Source organism: Mus caroli, chromosome 14, assembly GCF_900094665.2.
Source record: "Mus caroli chromosome 14, CAROLI_EIJ_v1.1, whole genome shotgun sequence".
Taxonomy (NCBI): domain Eukaryota; kingdom Metazoa; phylum Chordata; class Mammalia; order Rodentia; family Muridae; genus Mus; species Mus caroli.
The window spans coordinates 101,112,689-101,120,018 of record NC_034583.1 but is presented as its reverse complement, the minus strand read 5'-3'; the positions used below and the strand labels follow the sequence as shown (position 1 = coordinate 101,120,018).

Below are 7,330 nucleotides of genomic sequence, written 5' to 3'. Positions count from 1 at the left end.
CTCTGATATCTAGCTGCATATGTATCGAAAGATGGCCTAGTCGGCCATCACTGGAAAGAGAGGCCCATTGGACTTGCAAACTTTATATGCCCCAATAAAGGGGAATGCCAGGGCCAAAAGAATGGGAATGGGTGGGTAGGGAAGAATGGGGGACTTTTGGGATAGCATTGGAAATGTAATTGAGGATAATGCGTAATAAAATATATTAAAAATAAAAAAAATAATAAACTTCTCAAAGGGACAAAAACTGTTGAAAAAAGAAAAAAGAAAAAAGAAAAAAGAAAAAAAAGAAAAAAGAAAAAAGAAAAAAGCCTTATGTGATGGTTACACCTGACTGACTTTTATGATCTAGTATCAGGAATCACGTTTAACAAAAGCCTTTCCACATGCTGATAGAGATAACTTAGAATTAGTTCACCTTTAAGCACACTTGTAATGAGCTTTCTAGATTTGGTATTTGAGACAGAATGATCCACCAATTATGGCTGCACCATGCCATAGTACTAAACTCAATGTAAAGGAAGAAATGAGCAGAGAGAAAAAGAAAACATCTTGTTCTGAAATTCTTTACTATTGATCTACTATAAAGACACTTTTAGCACTGTGACTTACCTACCATAAAGATGTCACACACACACACATACACACACACACACACACACACACACACAAATAAAAAAAATGTTACACTGGAATAACAAAGCAAAATAAACCCTCAGTTTCCTTCCTTCCTTCCTTTCTCTCTCTCTCTCTCTCTGTCTCTCCTTCTCTCCCTCCCTCCTTTCCTTCCTCTCTCCTCCCTCTTTCTTCCTTTCTCTTTCTTTCTTTCTTTCTTTCTTTCTTTCTTTCTTTCTTTCTTTCTTTCTTTCTTTCTTTCTTTCCTTCCTTCCTTCCTTCGTTTCTTCCTTCCTTTCTTGCTTCCTTGCTACCTTCCTCCCTCCCCCTCTCTTCCCTCCTTCCTTTCTTTTTGGTATTTTGAGACAGGGTTTCTCTGTGTAGCTCTGAGTATCCTAGAACTTGATCTGCAGACCAAGTTGGCCTCAAGGTCACAGAGATCTGCCTGCCTTGGCTTTCTGAGTACTGAGGTTAAAGGTGTGTGTCATCACCATCCACCATCTGGATTCATTTGTTAAGTCAGTGAGGTAAGTAAGAAACACCCACTGCAATAACTGAACCAATGACATGGAAGACAACTACAGTGAAAACCTTAGAACATGGCTTTAAGAATTAGACTGTGCTCTCTATTGGAAGAGTAATAACTCAGAGGAGATAGGGAATCCACAAGAAGGCAAATGGAGTCAACTAACCTGGACCGTTGGGATTCCCAGAGAGGAAACCACTAACAAAAGAGCATACATGGGCTGTTTCCTGTCCCATCTTCACCTCCACAGTCCAACACATATGTTGCAAATGTTCAGTTTGGTCTTCTTGAAGCTCCCACAACAACTGGAGAGGGGTCTTTGTCTGCTCTCTAGTCGTTGATCCTGTTCCCCTAATTGAACTGCCTTGTCTGTCTTCAACTGAGAGTATATGCCTAGTTCTGCAGTGATTGGAGGTGTTAGGGTGTGTTGGTACCCAGTTGGGAACATCCCCCTTCTCAAAGGAGAAGGGAGAGGTGGGGACAGAGGCTATGTGAAGGGGTGACTGGAAGGAGATGGAGGGCTGTGATCGGGATGTAAAGTAAATAAGTAAAGACATTAATGGAAAAGTAAAGAGATTGAAGAAGACTTTGGAAGATAGAAAGACTTCCCGTGATTATGGATCAGAATGAGTAATATTGTGAGAATACCTTACCACAAAAGCAATCTGCATAGTTAATATAATACTCATCAATATTCTAATCTCATTCATCATGGTAGTTAAAAAAATTTAAAATTCATATAAAATCAGGTAGGACTTTACATGGTCAAATAAATCCTGAATATGAAGAATAATGATAAGTGTAATATCATACCTAATTTCAAGTGATGCTGCAGAACCATAGTTTCAAAAGTTGAATAGTACTGAAAAAATAACCATATAGATTAATAGCATAAAATAAAAATCCAAAAAAGCGTGTGAAGCTACAGATATCAGTTTTTAAATATTAACCATATTTATTTGTTCATTGTAAATTACAAATATTTATAAATAACAATGGCTATAAAAGTTCTAAAATTGTTTTGCCTAAATAGTTGAGTATATAAAAGTAAACACAATTATAACAATTTTCTATATTACATTCTCTTCTTTACCCAATGTGTCCAGCCACATGGAAATGAGTGCATAATATAGATATGGATTATTTTGTTCAATCTCCATGATGGGTCATACTTCCCCATATTTCTTCAAAGGTTTAGCTCGTGGTCCACTCTTTGACACTAGCCCTTCTCTTCACTGCATCTCTGGCCCATCAGAGTTGTGATAGAGATTGTATATAACTACTTAGTGTCACGAGTCCTTCTCACTAACGCACGCTTCTTCAACAATGATGTTTTCCTGCCTTCTACTTAAGCCCCTTACTTTGTGACGGGATCCTGAAGTGACTCAATACTGTCATGTCCTGCCAAAGCTTCATCCCAATTATGTTGTTTTGTCTTATTTTAATACTGGCTCCAGAATACCTCACAGACACAAAGGAATCTTGACTGAGAATATATTTCTTCTAGTTCTCACATTATAGTGAATATGAAATTGTTCTGTAGTTCATTGTATCTCCTAACATTACCTTACATATTTTTTTGTTCGATTCCTCAGATTTTTGCCTTCTCTTCCTTAGTCTAGCAGGAGTAGGTTGGCTCTTGCCTCCATGAGAAATTGAATCGATCACAAACTTTTAGAAGCTTTAATAACTACATTTAAAAACATGGATTTAGTTAAACTGTGAATATTTTTGGTGAGATGTACACACTGTTAATAAATGGAACCACCGTGTATCAGAATGCTTCCTCTGTATTACAGCATACTGCTTCTTCCATCAAATATTTCATGCCACCTGCTAAATACAGTACTAGATACAGTATAGCTCACTTGATCACTAGTTATTTTTAAAAACTAGGGTCAGTTTGCCTACTGTAAAAGGAGATAAATAGTATATCTCTTTCACTTACAAGAATATCTATTTTGTACATATACATTATATGTATTTTTTAAAGATTTATTTATTGATTATTATATGTAAGTACACTGTAACTGTCTTCAGACACTCCAGAAGAGAGACTCAGATCTCAATACGGATGGTTGTGAGCCACCATGTGGTTGCTGGGATTTGAACTCTGGACCTTTGGAAGAGCAGTCAGTGCTTAACCGCTGAGCCATCTCACCAGCCCCCATTATATGCATTTTATGTATGTGAGAATTTCTTACATAAATAAATTGTGAATTATGTTTTAAAAGATATACATTTATGTTATCAATGATGGAAAAGATATTCAGAATTCACTTTGAGCAGAATTTTTAGGGGTTAAAGTGTTCACGTATATGAAAATAGAAACAAAGTAGCAACTTTCATCACGAGGTACCAGCAGGAAGGCACTGTACAGAAACGGGAATGAGCATAGTGAGAAAAACAACACAACCTCACCACCCCAAAAACAACTAAACAAAATCAAAACCAGAGCCAACCAACCACACTACCTATCAATCAACCAAACAAAAAACCTAAAAATCTCAAGTATAATGAGGACTTTATAGATGACATCTCAGGAAAGGATGGGAGGTTTCTTGACGAGAGCCATTAATTCCAGGTTGAATTCATGTCTCTTTGAGATGAGGTTAAATAACGAAATACTCTTAGACCCATGCTTTTTAAAAAAAAAAAATTCTCTACCTGTGATATATATTATTCTTGAGAAAATATATACCTTTGTAGTTTGATATAGAGAGTGGGTTTTTGGCAGGATCCAAACCTTACATTAGAGACGAAAATAAAGGCTCTTTAGCAAATGGCGTTAGGAAAACTGGACATCTACAGTGTAGAAGAAATAAATTAGATTCTCATAGCAAATGTAGTTCTAAATGGACCAAAGGCCTTAAGGTAAGACCCAGAATTCTGAAACTCTTAGGTGGAAACAAAGGTAAAGACAAAAGTATATAATCTGTGACTAAGACTCAACCAAGGAACCAGTGTCAACAACTAATAGGGGAGATTTGGAAAATAAAAACATTCTGCGCAACAAGAGAGAAAGGGGGGCAAAGAAAAAAAAAGACCAACAGAGTTGAGTGATGTTGTTAATAAGACGGACATATATTGAGTATAAAAAATGCAGGGACCTAAAGCACAGATAAGATAATGTGATTATTAAATATAGTGGTGAAATAAACAGATATCTCTCAAAAAATTAAGCAGAAATAGCCAAAGGCATCCCTCTTCCCTGGGGCATTAAGTCTCTATAGGATTAGTGAATCCTCTCCCACTGAGACCAGACAAGTAAGTCCTCTGCTACATGTGTGCCAGGTGCCATGGACCAGCTGATGTGTGCTCTTTGGTTGGTGGCTTAGGCTCTGGGAACTTCCAGGGGTCCAGGTTAATTGATCTTGTTGGTCTTCCCATGGGGTTGTGATCCCCTTCAGCTCCTTCAATTCTTTCCCTAACTCTTCCATAGGGGTTCCAGACCTCAGTCAAATGCTTGACTGACTGTAAGTATCTGCATCTGTCTCAGTCAGCTGCTGGTAAAGTCTCTCAGAGAACAGCCATGCTAGGCTCCTGTCTGCAAGCACAACATAGATAGCATCAGTAATCGTCAGGGTATGGTTCCTGCCCATGAGATGGATCCTGAGTTGGGTCAATGGATGGCCTTTCTTTCAGACTCTGCTCCATTTTTGTCCCTGCATTTCTTAGACAGGAGCAATTCTGGGTCAAAAATTTTGAAGGTGAGTCCGTGATCCCATCCTTCCATTGAAGGCCCTGTCTATCTACTGCAGGTGGTCTCTAGGGTTGCCTTTTTAATAATAAAACATTTACCTGCCTTAAGTCTCAGTTACTTTTCAGGGGTAGCTGGCCTGCCTGTCTGAGTTCCCTGAGGCCAGAAACTACAGACTCTGGCCTTTAACACCTCATCCTGAACACAGCTGTAGCTTAAGCAAAGGATTAATTGCTAGGGCTTTTTTCTTTTTTGCCCAGATACACTTCCTACAAGAGCTGAGTTGTGGTGCTAATCTAGGTATCTAACAAGAAAGGAATGGGGAAACAAAAGGTCATGTGAATGTTTTCCTTCTGCGACCAACTAAACTAGGTCATTTGCAGCAAAACAGGTGAAACTGTATGTAAGCACATTAACCCACTATTAAAAAGATAAATATTATGTTTTCTCTTATTTTCAACTCCTACAATATACCTAGATACATTGTATTATATATTTATACATGGAAAATAGAAAAAAGGGATAAATATAAAATATTATATTTGTGTAATGAATACAATGAATACATAGCATAAAGACAAGTTTTAAACTTATTACATAAAGTTACAAAGCTAGTTATTGAATTTTGTCTTTTTAAAAAATAAAAATGTATGGTGAAAGATAGTAAGTTTTCTTAATTTTTTTTTTAAATGAAGAAGGAAAGGAGGAGAGAATTGGTCATATGGTTCTCTGTTCTAGAAAGCAAAAACATCAGTCTCGGAAAATAACGTGAGACTAATTTGCAATTCAGTCAACAAGAATGATTGAAATATGACTAAACTCTACAACCTGAAATTGTTGAATTTGACACGAACATAATAAGTGAAATATGAAATTGTTCTTGAAATCACATCAAGAGAGCATTTTCTATTTGTCTGTAGTAACGTTTCCCAATTTCTGCGGCATCAATCGCCTCCATTTAGAAGTCAGTCTAGAACTGAAAGTATAGAGGCTTACTTCCTAGAGAAGCAATGCCTGCCATCATGTGAATGTTAGTGAAGCTAACAGCATTGATCCTGGGTGCTTGCTTTCAAGGCAACATTTACACGGCCTGTGAGATCAAGCAAGTACCATAAGGTGTGCTTCTATTTCTATCCCTTTAAGTTGAGCAATAAGCACTTCTTCATGCTTTATAAATATTAAAAGGCTGGGTTATGCTATAGGAGTTTGGTGTACATCACGGCTGGCTGTCATATTATCACATTCATCATGCTTTTGCTACAACTTGACATTGCCAAACTGAGTTTAAAGGAAAACTCACTGAGGTACAATATTACTGCAGTGGGTATAGCTTTTCAGACCAGTGTCTATTTCATTAAACTCGTAAAACGATATGAGTGTTGGTGTCATTTCTGCCTTAGAAACTGTGCAGAATGTTAGTCATAGGAATGTCATAGGGATGTTAGCCAGAAGGGATGGAGTCTCTAAGTCAACAGCAGCTTATTTTTTGCCAGTTTCTAGAACACAAGATGTGGGGTTTTACCATCAAGTTCTTGAAGACAATAGAGAGTAATTGCAACAGCCTCCATTATTTTGGTCATGTTAATGGTGCTCTATTGACCAAACAACTTAAAACAAACAAGCAACCCATGCTCTGCACTGGGATTTTTTATTTGATAGCCTATGGTTACTGGGGGAAGCATTGTGCTCCATCAGAACAAGGGAATAATTTTGGGAAAGTAGCAAAGCCATTTTATACATGTTTTGTCTATCGTTTGGGAGTATCTTACAGTAGGGTTTCATATGGCATTTTCAAGTGCGTTTAGTTATAGTCATTTCTCCCATTACTCTCTCCTATCCTCTCTTGCATCCTCCAGCCATTTACATCTTTCCTTACCCATTACTAGCCTTACTCAGCTCATCTGTATCAAACTTTTCTTGAAAATCCCATGACCCACTGTATTTCTGAGTCTCAAATACTTCAAATAGGTGTTCAGAATTGCCATGTTTTGTTTATCATACTTCTATTTGTGAATAACAAGAAAGAAAAACTATCTGGTGTGGTGACACACATTTTAATTCCAACATTCAAGAAACAGAGGGAAGCTGAACTCTAGGTTTGAGGCCATCCTGATCTGCACATTGAATTCCAGGCCAGCCCTGGATATTTAATGATATTCTGTGTCGAAAATCAGGTTAGGGGAGATCAAGTTCAGGTTTTATGTTTCTTTACAATGTAGAAACATCTTTGAATTTTGCATTTTAGAAGAAACTTTATTCTTACTATCTGTAAATTATGAAACTTTAGTGCTTAATATTTTTAAAAATGGCATGTGTTGAATAGTTAGAGTTTATGCCTTCCACAGCCTTGTATTTTTTGCATCTATTGTTATATATTTAATCTGTAGATGAATCGTTACCTTTAAAATTTATCTTCTTTGTAAGTTTCTTAAACCAAGAATCCCTTATCTTCTTTATATTTCAAGAGAAGAAGCTCTAGGCTCTGTAAA

General features: G+C 37.0%; 1 pseudogene across 1 annotated transcript in view; it reads right to left on the bottom strand.

Annotated features, from left to right (window-relative positions):
- Positions 1-6,421, bottom strand: part of LOC110309007 — a 17,183-nt pseudogene extending 10,762 nt beyond the window's left edge. Inside the window, exon 1 of the transcript XR_002379647.1 lies at positions 6,364-6,421. The product of XR_002379647.1 is annotated as a ubiquitin-associated protein 2 pseudogene (transcript). The remainder of the gene's footprint in view (positions 1-6,363) is intronic.
- Positions 6,422-7,330: the final 909 nt, after the last annotated feature.